Raw genomic sequence first — 13,554 nt, 5'->3', positions numbered from 1 at the left:
TCGGCATGAATGCTCTCAGTGTGGTAGGAGACACCCATCGGTCAAGTGTTGGGGGCCTCGAACAGCAGGCGGGCAACAGTGGTCCCAGCAGAGTGCTAACACATCAGGCCCCTCTCAGCAATCCCAGTCAAACAGAGGGAGGAAGAATGTGCCGGGGGTTGGGCCAAAAGGCTCGTACTCCAGTTAAGCTGGATCAGTTGGCAGATAGTTTGATGTGGTATGGGGATGTGAGAGCTCAACAAATTTTGCTGACTGGTTTTCGAGAAGGTTTCAGATTGGGTTATTCAGGGCCTCGTTTGCGGCGATGGTCCAAGAATTTGAAATTGGCTGATGAGCTCAAATCAGTGGTGCAGGACAAACTGGATAAAGAAGTGCAAGAAGGTAGGATGGCTGGTCCTTTTGATGATTGGCCTTTGGAGGACTTGATCATTTCACCCATAGGAGTCGTTCCCAAAAAAGAGCCAGGGCAGTATCGCTTGATCCAACATTTATCATGGCCAGAAGGGGCATCAGTTAATGATTTCATTGATGAAGAGTCAGCTTCAGTGTCCTATTCATCGGTTGATGTGGCAATGTCCTTAGTGGTGACAGCAGGTCCTTTAGCGGAAATGGCGAAATGCGATATAAAATCTGCATTTAGACTGCTTCCAGTCCATCCTGAAATTGGTGTCTTCTGGGTATCCATTTTCAAGGAAAATGGTACGTGGAAAAGGCACTGCCAATGGGTTGTTCGATGTCCTGTGCTCTTTTTGAAACCTTTAGCACTTTTTTGCAGTGGTTTTTCACACACCAATCTGGTTATGAGCTAGTGACACACTATCTAGACGATTTCTTTTTTGTGGGTCCCCAGGGATCCTATAAGTGTCAGGCAGCTTTGGACAAATTTCAAGAACTTATGGAATTTTTGGGAGTACCTCTGGCACCAGAAAAGACCAGGGGGCCTTGCGCGACCATGTCTTTCTTGGGCATTGAGCTTGACTCAAGAGCGATGCAGGCTCGTCTGCCACAGGATAAGAATGTGAAAATGCTGGATCTTTTGCACTACATGTTGTCAAAACCAAAGGTTACAGTGAAGGAGGTACAGGTCCTGTTGGGGCATTTGAATTTTGCTTGCAGGGTTGTGAGAGCAGGTAGAACCTTTTGCAGGCGATTGGGCAGGGGACTGTCGGGTCATCATTTACCTCATCACCGTGTGAGATTGTCTGCTGGGGTGAAAGAGGATTTAAGGATGTGGTCCACGTTTTTGCATTCATTCAATGGAGTCCCTTTGGCTCAGGAACAGGATTGGTTGTGGGAGGTCCAGATTTTCTCCGATGCAGCAGGCAGTGATGGGTTTGGCTTGTATTGGCAAGGCAGGTGGTGTGCGGAGAAGTGGCCGGACCGGTGGAAAGATGGTGGTAGAAGCATTGCCTTTTTGGAATTGTTTCCGGTGGTGGTGGCCTTGACACTGTGGGGGCAGGAGTTGGCTCACAGAAAGGTTCTTTTTCGCATTGACAATCGGGCTGTTGTCGACAATATCAATAGACAGTCTGCCAGAGATACTCAGATTCTGAAACTGCTGCGAGTCTTTGTTTTGGGCTGCCTCAGGTATGACATCAGCTTTAGGGCCCTACACATTCCTGGTGTGCACAATGACATTGCGGATGCTTTGTCTCGTTCACAGTGTGAGAGATTCCATGAGCTTGCCTCGGAGGCGGACACGCATGCCGGAGCACCTTTGGGAGGTCGGCAACACATGGTCTTACAGTTGGTGGTAGGTTCGTTGTCTTTATCTACTCGAGCGGCGTATGACCTGGCTTGGAGGGATTTTTTGGCATCAGGGGCTTGCAGACGTGCACCTGGTTGGAGGCGTGTGAAAGATGTAGTTCAATTCATTCTGTATCTGATGGATAAGGGGTTATCTAGGATTACCATTGCCGGGAAGTTAGCAGGCATTTCCTTTATGGGTAAACTCCTTTGGGGATATTCTCCTTCGGCTGGTGAATTGGGGAGGAGATTGTTGGAAGGGTGGGCTCGTGAGGGCGGTGTGCAGCAGTCAGTTTGGAACCCCTTGTCTTGGCAGAATTTGGCCCGGGTGGTGGAGGCGCTTCCTCGTATCTGTACAGATGAGTTTGAGGTTTGCCTGTTCTCCACGCTCAAGCTGTGAATGTTTTTTGGCGCATTTAGGGTTTCAGAGTTGTTGGGTTCTAGGTTTAATAAAGGTATTGGGTGGGAGGATGTTCATTTGTCTGAGAAGGGTGTACATTTGTGGCTGCATCGCTCAAAAACTGATCAAAGAGGTAAAGGTAAAGGGGTTTGGTTAATAGCATCTTCCCCCTCTGTAACATGCCCCTTACAGTGGGCCAGGAGATGGTGTACTGTTTCTAGGGGGGCTCTTGGAGCTGGCGTTTTTCAGCATGCAGATGGCGCCAGGGTTACTGAATATCAATTGCGCAAAGCGTTGAGGAGCATTGGTTTGGATGAAAAGAAGTATGGCACTCATTCTTTTCGAATTGGGGCAGCGACTGAGGCACATAATCGGGGTTGGTCTGGGCAAGATATCATGCGCTTAGGGCGTTGGTCCTCCAGGTGTTTTCAGCGCTATGTAAGAAATGACGTGGTCGGGGCGCTTGCGTCATCCTCGTTGTCTTAAAATCTGATCAGGTTTGGTGGCTGGTTCTCGGTCAACGGATATGACCATTTGGATTGTGGGTCATTCATTCGTGAAGTGGGCACAGATTCAAGCACGGAATAGCTATTTTGGATCACTACTTGGTTTTAATGAGCGTTTTTTCAATGTGATATGGAGAGGTAGAGGGGGTATGTGTTGGAAGGATTTGATTCCTGCCCTTAATTCCTGGTTGGGTGGAGGCCACTGTCCTGATGTTTTAGTAATTCACCTGGGGGAAAATGATCTGTGCAGGGTGAAGGGTGTGGTTCTCTTACGAGCGATGAAGAAGGATCTTTCTCTATTGCGGCAGCAGTGGGCGGGTTGCCATGTTTTTTGGACGGAGTTAGTCCCTAGGAGATCCTGGTGAGGGGCTCACAAGCCCTAGGCAATTGCTAAAGCGCGGAAAAAGATCAACCTGGAGGTTTCCAGGTTTAGCAGAGATTTGGGTTTTGGTCGCGTGACGTATGGTGACATTCGGTATGATGCAGTTGAGTTCTTTCGAGATGACGGTGTTCACCTTTCCAGGTTGGGTATGGATTTATATCTTCTTGAGTTGCGAGAAGTTCTGTCTCGTTGTTTGAAGATTCAGGAGTTTGCTGGCTAATTCCTCCTTTTGTTCTTTAGTGTTTTTTCGCTTTCTTTTGGGGGGGGCAGAAAGGGGGGGTGTAGTTCTCTCCCCCCGCATTCTGGGTGGCGGGGTTTAGTTGTGTTTTTGTCAGGCTTGGCAAGTTTGTGGTTGGTTTTACTTGGTTGGCTCATTTGGCAGGGGGAATTGGGCATGATGACTTGTTGGGATGGTTACAGTGGTTGGGGGACCAAAATGGGTTGGAGGGCAAACGGTGGAGTTTGTTTTATGGTTTGGAGGGTTTGATAAGTTGAAATGTTTATGCGGGGTTTTTGCATTGGTGGATTTGTAATGATCTAATGTTCGGGTGGGAGCGGGGTCAATGACGTTTAGGGGTGGGGGTGGGGTGTGGAAATTAAGGAAGTTATTATTTAGTGAGGACTAGTTTTGGAAGGCGTTGGCCGAGGTTTTTAATTTGTTAATGTGCACCTGTTTCAATAAAGCGGCCTTTTTCACACACAGAAATTTGTCTGCGGTCTGCTTGCCCCCCTCACCCCTCCCTCCCAAGGCGCCTAGAGCCGCAACATAATGCGACAATTCGAGAAGTGGGCATCGGGCACTGTTCCGATTTTTGTTGCAAGCACCTAGGTCTCATTACCATCCTTCTCCGTCTTCGTCGTCAGTCACAAAAGCACCCGTGTTCAAGGCACAGCATTCACTCAAACAACAATTAACAACAACACGAAACGGCAGCCAGTGCCTGCAATAAAACAGAGCAAAGCACACCAAGACGGCTCTTTCCTTTGAGATTACGGCAGGATGGCCCGGCGCGCACCCCCCTGCCTAACTTGTTTTCCTAAAGTCGGTGGAGCAGATATAAAGGCCCCAGAATCAATATTAGATCTGTCCTGGCCCCGCTCGGGCGGCCGCTGATTGCAAAGAGCCCTCTCCGTCCCTGCCTGGAAAACTCCGATACGAGGCAGGTACTTTTATTAAAAGTATGATGGTGCTGAGATAAGGGGGTACGGGGGAGGGGGCAGTGGGGTTTATGGAGCAGGCAGGAGGCGGCCATGCAATCAGATCACCCTGCGCTTAGCAATGCCTCTGCGTGCGTTGACGATCAGCTCCTCTCAAGGAATCAAATGCCTGTGAGTTCGGGTCAACGCCGCGCGCCCTCAGCAAACTCCCCCTGCATTCCAAACTCGTGAACTGTTCACGAGACGCGCGTCGCGATCCGGCTTTGTCTGCCATGCTGTGTAATGCATAAGCGCACGCGCCCAATGTTATCCTATGGGAAAACGCTGCACGCGGCCAGGTCTTGTCTCCACTTTCCACTCGTTGTCGGCTGAGCCGACAGCTATAGTGCTCTCTGCGCGCTTTTTGCAGCGAGCCCTAAAAATGCCTTAAAAATTATTTATTTGCTCCCATGGGGTGGTCGGGCCATTTCCTAGTATGGGTCAACTCTCCAAACACAGAATCTTTAGTGATATAGTGGTTTCCTGCTCATGGATTGCGGCGCAGCTACGATCTGCTAGCAGGCGACTGATTCAGGAAGGCATGCTTGGAAAGAGGTGACTCTCTCCTTTGAAAGGATGTCTCCCACAATCCTGTGAAGGCTGTTTTTTGCCTACGCAGGGGAATATGTGAAAGCAGTTGACTTAACAGCGTGCTGATGTCACAGATGAGTGGGAGGGGAGGTGGGGGATGAAGCGGAAGCCATTTCGCTTCGCCTCCACCCATTGTAATAATAAAAAAAAAAAAGCTCCACTTCAAGTGCAGGAGTTTTCCCATAACCCTTCCCAGTGTCCTCCAAGGGCCAAAAGATACATTGGGGAGGGATTGCGGACGTCAGCTGTTGGCTAATGCCCACACTAAATGAGTTAATTTATCTTCCACATGCTTGTTGAGTTTGTTCGTCTGCTTTATTGTGGATGGGTAAGCGGATAAATGCAGGAATTAGTCAGTGGGTGAATGTATCGATGTACGAGTGCAAGGATAAGTGACAAACCGAATGCATGTTGACTCTGAGAGGCAGATTTACGTTGCCTGACGCATCTCTGCAAATCGGCAGCGATGCGCCAGGAAAGATACGGCACTCAAGTTCATCCATGCGCCACCCATGATGCGCCGCATTTACAATGCGGCGCACCATGGCGCAGGAATGAACAGATGCGTGTCGCATCTTGGGCGTAAAGTTGGCGCAGTGCTGAAGTTGTGTTGCGTGCGGCACGCAACTCCAGCACTTTTCCAACTTGCCCTATCTTTAACATAGTGCGTCAAGCCTTACGCCTGCTTCAAGCAGGCGCAGGGTTTTGACGCATCAGCGTTGGAAAGTGACTCAGTGAAATCTTGTAGATTTCACTGAGTCACTTTTCAGGGGCGTTCCTGCGACGGAACGCCCCCCCCTAGCACCGGAACGCCTACATGAAACCTGACGCAGGTTTCATGTGGCACAGGGCCTTACACCGTGACGCATCTCCATAGATGCGTCACGTTGTAAATGCCTCGTAGGGATGCGCCACGTTTATGCCACCTTGCGTGACGCAACAGCGGCGTAAACGTGGCGCAAGGGGCTTGTAAATCTGCCCCTGAGTGCGTAAACTCAATGTAACTCAAGAGGCAATTTTAGGTAAAAGACAAGTGTCAGAATAATTTTATTCGGCTTATTCAAAAGCCATACAAAGATAGAAAAATAAAATACATTTCATACAAAATAAAATTTTCCTATTTACACAAAAACATTAAATAGGTGACAGTATAACAGGCAGTTAAAAAGTGTGACATTTGCACATAAGTTTAAATAAAAAGGACAATTGCTCTAAAACTAATTTTGACAGACAGCTTTCAACCTTGAAGCGGCTACCAAAAAGTTAGCAATGCAGAAAGTAATGTGGGGATTAGGTAACAATTGTAGATAGAGCAAAGCCGGTCTCACCTGGGTGAAGCCGGCCTTTTTAAGTATAGGCAACAAATATTTTTTCCTTGGCTCTGAGTACAGCCCACAGAACATGACAAAGTGAATCGTATCTTGCACTGAGAACTGGTCGCAGCTACAGGGAGGAGCTAATTCTGGCTTCTGCCAATTTTTAAAAGAGCCTAAACAAAAATGCAACAAATTAAATCTAAATTTGGTTAAAAGAAACCTATGAAAGGGAATTGTTACAAAGCCAAGATAGGGTGCAAGTGATAACGAGTTAACCAGTAGACTATGGTCTCTCACAACCGGTTTTACCAATTCGCGGTCTTCGCGGCATGCTTCCTTCCTTTCCATAAAGGACTTTTTCACAAGGTCGATGTCTTGGAACTTAATGTTCTCAGGGGATGTAAAAAGATCCGGACGGCCTAAATCTAAAAATGCCCTGGACAAATAAGCCAACCAGGGGATCTTGTTGGATCTATCCAGGGACAGCACGTCAGACATGATCTTGTGGTTCAGTGGGAGTTCTTCATTAATCCACATTTTCAGCCAAAGGATCAAGGGGGCCATACTCAGCTTATCAGAGAGAAACTGTAGGCCCACTTCTTTATGAATGGAATAGGTTGGGGTCGACTGGGGTACAGAAAGTAGAGTTCTAATAAATCTATTCTCCGCTCTCTGGATTGGTTCTACATTTGCGTATCCCCACAGTGCAGAACCATATAGTGCAATGGCCACAGATTTGCTGTTATAGATTTTTAGTATAGCTTCCATGGGTCTAGCCCCTAACCTGCCGGCAAATCCCAGGAGCGCTGATGTTGATCTAATAACAGCCAACCTCTTGGCTCTTACCTGCGGACCCCAGGACCCTTTCTGGTCAAACAATACGCCTAAGTAGGGGAATGTGGATACCCTAGAGACCGTGTCTCCCCTGCATGTAAATGTTTTGTTTCTCCTCTTGCGGCACTCTTGACCCACCACCATTGTGTGTGACTTGGTTACGTTTATCTTAAGGTCCAGTTGCTCCATAAACGAACCAAAGGCGTTTAAAAGGCAGTGGAGGCCAACACCTGTGCGGGCGATCAGCACGGCGTCATCCGCGTATAGGAGCGCCGGAATCTTGGTTGCTCCTACCCGCGGGACGTCGGCTTCCTGCCCCCCCAGATGTTCGCCCAGGCCATTGATATAGATGGTGAAGAGCAAGGGGGCTAAAATGCATCCCTGGCGCACCCCCCTTAATGATCTAAAGGAAGTGGTGCACCTACCCTCGTTCGTTACGCGTACACTTGAGAAGAGTTGTTGGTGCAGGGTAGCTATAAAGGTAACCAATGCCTCGTCAATGCCCATTTCCAACAAGATGGACCACAACTTTGAACGGTTGACTAAGTCAAAAGCCGAGGAGAGGTCCATGAATGCAAGCTACACAGACCCCTCCTTGGCCCCAGTATATTTGGATATGAGCAGATGTAAATTAACGCATTGTTCAATGGTCCCCTTTCTTTCCCTAAAGCCGTATTGAATTTCAGACAGCCCACCACAGAACTCGACATTCTCCCTCAACCTGGTTAAAAGAACTCTACCTATAATTTTTACTGAAGAGTCCAGAAGGGATATAGGCCTGTAGCAGCCTGGATCATCCCGCCGGCCTTTTTTGAAAATAGGGACAATGGTAGAAGTGTCCCATGAGACAGGTGCAGGATTATCATTAACAGCGTTGAACACATTTGCCAAAACTTCAGCCCACAATTTTGGTGAGTACATGTAAAAATCGGCGGGAACTCCGTCCGGGCCGGGTGCCTTATGTTTTGTAGTGGCCAAGATGGCTTTCTCCACCTCATTTCGATTGAAGAAAATGGGGCGGGTAGCTGAGGTTTTCAGTGGGGCGTCATTGGTCGCGTCCACAGTATCCCCGTAGACATTTTTAAAATGTAACAGCCATTTTTCATCGGCGAGACGACACAGTCCATAGATTTGTTGCTGTCATCAGAGAAAAAAGGCTGTTTAATGATCTCCCAGAATTTTTTACTATCTTTTAGGACTGCCACTGAAAGGAGGCTATCCCATGCATCTTGTTTGATAATATCCTTTCGTTTTTTGACAGCTAGCTTATAGATCTTCCTAAGTCTGGTAATCTCACTTTTCACCCTAGGAGTATTTTTTAGGGCTGCCAGCAATGATCTATGAGCTTTTGTGCAAGCTGAATCAAACCAGCGCTTGTTTCCTGGGGTTCCTTTTTTTGTCTTTACTAAAAGATCCTGTGATACCTGCCCACATATTCCCTCAAATGCCTCAACAATTTCTTGGCCCTGGGCACAGGGATTCTTACAAATCTCAACCTGGTCCTTGATTTTTACAAAGTTTTCTGCATAGAATTTTTCCGGTACCACCTTTGCCCATTTCAGGCGTCTACCTTGGTCAGAAGTCGTCAGGGGATGGGCAGGCCTAACCATCAGTGGTGATGGTTCCATGTGGCCTCCTCACGCTACTTCTAATTCAACCGGATTGTGATCGCTAAAGTGTGATTGTACTGTACGATAAGAGGTAGCCTGGCTTAAGGTACCCAAGGATATGAATATGTAATCTATAATTGAACCTTGAGGGATGCCAGTGAAGGTTGGCAATCTAGTGCCACCGTCTGGTTCATACAAGTCGAAATTGGCAAGAAGATCTTCCAGCTCCTCACCCTCTACAGTGTGTTCGAAGTGAGGTCCCTCTAGGCCATCATCCCCTTCGATGCTTCTTTTCCTACAAATTAAGTTACACGGGTGAATATTAAAATCGCCTAATAAAATATATTCAGTATCAAGCTTAGTATTCTGACTGATCAAATTTAAAATGTTATCTAAATCTCTAATATTTCGTCCTCTGTGGTCGCTATTCCCTGAATTGTAGAAGTTTATAAAAATGGTCCTGCTGGTGTTATTAGTCACTCTTTCTACCATCAAAATGTTGGGCGAGTTGGTACTAACCTGCCTGCAGCTTCCCTTCAGGTCTAGTGAAAACAAGATTAGAAGACCTCCCTTTGCCCTCCCCATACGACTGGGAACAGCTGCTTTAGTAAAACTAATAAAACCATCCCACCAAAGATTGTCAGAGATATCCCAGGTTTCCTGAAGGGCAATGATATGGTGGCTTAAGACAAAGTTTGACCATGCCTTATCCTGTCGCTTCCCATTTAGCCCTGCTATATTCCAACTTATCAGTTTACAGGAGTCTCTGGTTATCGTAGGTTCAGAATACCGGTTAAATACCCCTTCATTATTATGTGGAAATTGAGTTGGTTCTTTAGGACCCACATCCACTAGACTCTGTGACTTGTCTCTAACAAGACACTGATTCTCACAGTACTCCGACAGATGTGACATGGGGGGATGGTCATATCCAGATATGATTTGATCTTCCCGCCCCATCTGAGGGATGGGCTCATTGGAGTGTAATCCATTAATGTGTGGGCTGTTCCGATCTAATTGTTGGGCTATAGCATTATTTCCCAGATTAGTAGCCTCAAAATGTCAGTCGCAGTCATTTAAATTGGATAGGACTCCAAACCTGTTCCCTGTTCCAAAACCCCAATCAAAAGGGGTGGCCACCTGACCCCATCCGCTCACTGCTGTATTCCACATATGCTGTGGGGTATTAGGGTACATCAAAAACTGTTCATTTCCTGGCCTAGCCATAAAACTGTATCCCTGACCTCTATTATCAAATCCCGGGTTACTTGCTCCTCGCCTATTTATGTTAGACCATTTTGGTCCCAAAGATCTGGCCAATGGCCCAGGGGGGAAATTATGTTGCCCTGGCCCAAGGCTAAACGTCGAGTGAGAACGATCGTTATTAAATCTGGCTCTAGTTTCCCCACCCCAATAAGTAACTCTAGCATCCCTTCTAGTCCTAAAGGTATTGGGGGAGGTCACAATTAGATTTTTGTTGTAAAAGAATTTCAGGGTAAGGGGGATTATGGTACCACTTCTGCGTTGAGGTGGAAAAATGTTAGCGAGGATGTTTGGAAGTACTTCAGCGCTAGCAAAATTTAGAACAACGCAGTCCCCTTTAAATTTCTTAGGATTGTTCCCAATCCATGGAACCCTCCTTGTCGTAACAATTTCCCCCGCTAGCTGGTCAACTCCCTGAGGTGCATTGTGCATATTATTGGTGAGCCAATGTAGAGCTTTATCTTTTAATCCCTGGGAGGATTCTTTTTGCTCATTAGATAAGACAGGGACATTCGCCAGTACCAGAACTAAGGGTGAGGCTGCCATAATAAATTGTATTGAATCCTCCTCTAGATTCAGTGGAGCTGGCACGGCAGGTGGTAAAATAGACGATTCTCTTATTACCTCCTGACTGGGCGCAGATAGTGATAGCTGCCCTGCCAGAGTGGGCTGTAATTGGCCTTCCATGGGGCGTGTGTCAAGACCCGTGTCCTCTTCCGATGTAACTACTGGTTTGGTAACATGAGCAGCTAAGTTATCCAAGTCATTAACCAGCTTACATTGCGACCCACCCATCTTTTTTACTTCTGCTGTTAATTTATCTATCTTCCCAATAAGTGGCTTAATAATGGTCCTAATTTTGATGTCTATCATATCCGAGATCCTATTAAATAGGTCATCGTCAATGATTTGTCTACGCTCATCTGTGTCTTCACGCTCCACAGTTTTCCCTTTGTGTCTAGTTGGTGTGGTGAACTTTTTCCTTCCTGTCTGTTTGCCCCCACGTTTGGCTTGTGACTTTCTGCAATTTCTCACTGGCCGGGCAACAGGCAACGAAGGTGAAGGAACTTCTGCTGAAGTATTTTGCTGTTGCTCGGAGTCAGACACGACATGCAGTGATAGATCAGCTAGCGGATCAGAGTTTTCATCATCATTGCAGATGTCTTGGGGATTAGTGTCGGGTATGTAAGTTATGGGATCAAATGGTGGTGTACCGGACATTTGTGCATCGGGAGCAAGACTCAGTGGGCGCAAGATTGGAGATTGACTCAGACCTAGGCTTTCCCTTCTATCGTTATTTATTTTTTTGACCACTTGAACTAGAAAGGAGTCTAAGGTATTAACTGGTTCTGAAGTTGCAGGGACCAGTTTTTTAGGCATATTTATAAAATAAGAATGCTCGGTAGGTAGATTAATATAATCAAAATGGGCCACAATGCTGACAAAACTGTAGAAAAAACAAAGCCAAACAACAGTAGACAGTTTCTATTGTACCACGAAGTCCTACTTGAGTTCAGATAGACAAAATTAGTCCTTTATTTGTGTCAGTAACAGCTCATGCTAGACTGAATTCCAGGGCAGGTCTGTAAGGGCTTCAAGAATCCCTCTTCAGACAGGCCCCCCTTTAATAATACTAAAAAGGTAGAAAGAAACAAGTAACCAATACAGCAGGGTATAATGACAAATAATGTCAATGGACCAGGGAGTTTTTCCCTCGTTTATCACAGTACCTTGCTTGGACCACAATAAGGATGTTTGAGAGGTGGCCCAGCCCGGCCTCTTTCGGCCCCGGACGGCCACAGACGGTCCCGCCCTTGTCCCGGGCTTCTCCCGGCGCCCTCCCGCGCGCTACCGCGCCGCGGTAAGATTAACTTGTTTATGAAGGGCCAGTTGAACGGGGTGTGGGCCAGTTGGGCGGAGCAGTCGGGGAGAGCACGCCAGGTGTTTCTCAGGCGGTAATTAACCGGGACTCCTGGGAAAGTGAGTCCCGGTTTGTTTGCTCGCAGCCCCGCTGACCGCTGACCTAGCCCTTGACCACAAAAACGGTGGGAATACGAAGCGGGACCCGCGAAGCGGGTACCGCGAGGAGTGGTGGCAGTGCACCCAGCAACTCTCCTTGCAAGCAGTACACCCAGCAACTCTCCTTGCAAGCAACAGGTCCGGTAAGGAAGGCGTCCCACGAAGTGCAGAAATCCTGGAGCTTTTACAGCAGGCAGTCCGGTTGGGCGGGGCAGTCGGGGAGAGCACGCCAGGTGTTTCTCAGGCGGTAATTAACCGGGACTCCTGGGAAAGTGAGTCCCGGTTTGTTTGCTCGCAGCCCCGCTGACCGCTGACCTAGCCCTTGACCACAAAAACGCTGGGAATACGAAGCGGGACCCGTGAAGCGGGTACCGCGAGGAGTGGTGGCAGTGCACCCAGCAACTCTCCTTGCAAGCAGTACACCCAGCAACTCTCCTTGCAAGCAACAGGTCCGGTAAGGAAGGCGTCCCACGAAGTGCAGAAATCCTGGAGCTTTTACAGCAGGCAGTCCGGTTGGGCGGGACAGTCGGGGAGAGCACGCCAGGTGTTTCTCAGGCGGTAATTAACCGGGACTCCTGGGAAAGTGAGTCCCGGTTTGTTTGCTCGCAGCCCCGCTGACCGCTGACCTAGCCCTTGACCACAAAAACGCTGGGAATACGAAGCGGGACCTGCGAAGCGGGTACCGCGAGGAGTGGTGGCAGTGCACCCAGCAACTCTCCTTGCAAGCAGTACACCCAGCAACTCTCCTTGCAAGCAACAGGTCCGGTAAGGAAGGCGTCCCACGAAGTGCAGAAATCCTGGAGCTTTTACAGCAGGCAGTCCGGTTGGGCGGGGCAGTCGGGGAGAGCACGCCAGGTGTTTCTCAGGCGGTAATTAACCGGGACTCCTGGGAAAGTGAGTCCCGGTTTGTTTGCTCGCAGCCCCGCTGACCGCTGACCTAGCCCTTGACCACAAAAACGCTGGGAATACGAAGCGGGACCCGCGAAGCGGGTACCGCGAGGAGTGGTGGCAGTGCACCCAGGAACTCTCCTTGCAAGCAGTACACCCAGCAACTCTCCTTGCAAGCAACAGGTCCGGTAAGGAAGGCGTCCCACGAAGTGCAGAAATCCTGGAGCTTTTACAGCAGGCAGTCCGGTTGGGCGGGGCAGTCGGGGAGAGCACGCCAGGTATTTCTCAGGCGGTAATTAACCGGGACTCCTGGGAAAGTGAGTCCCGGTTTGTTTGCTCGCAGCCCCGCTGACCGCTGACCTAGCCCTTGACCACAAAAACGCTGGGAATACGAAGCGGGACCCGCGAAGCTGGTACCGCGAGGAGTGGTGGCAGTGCACCCAGCAACTCTCCTTGCAAGCAGTACACCCAGCAACTCTCCTTCCAAGCAACAGGTCCGGTAAGGAAGGCGTCCCACGAAGTGCAGAAATCCTGGAGCTTTTACAGCAGGCAGTCTTGTTGGGCGGGGCAGTCGGGGAGAGCACGCCAGGTGTTTCTCAGGCGGTAATTAACCGGGACTCCTGGGAAAGTGAGTCCCGGTTTGTTTGCTCGCAGCCCCGCTGACCGCTGACCTAGCCCTTGACCACAAAAACGCTGGGAATACGAAGCGGGACCCGCGAAGCGGGTACCGCGAGGAGTGGTGGCAGTGCACCCAGCAACTCTCCTTGCAAGCAGTACACCCAGCAACTCTCCTTGCAAGCAA

The sequence above is a fragment of the Lissotriton helveticus genome, chromosome 1_1 (genome assembly GCF_964261635.1).
Source record: "Lissotriton helveticus chromosome 1_1, aLisHel1.1, whole genome shotgun sequence".
Taxonomy (NCBI): Eukaryota; Metazoa; Chordata; class Amphibia; order Caudata; family Salamandridae; genus Lissotriton; species Lissotriton helveticus.
This window is presented reverse-complemented; position numbering follows the sequence as displayed.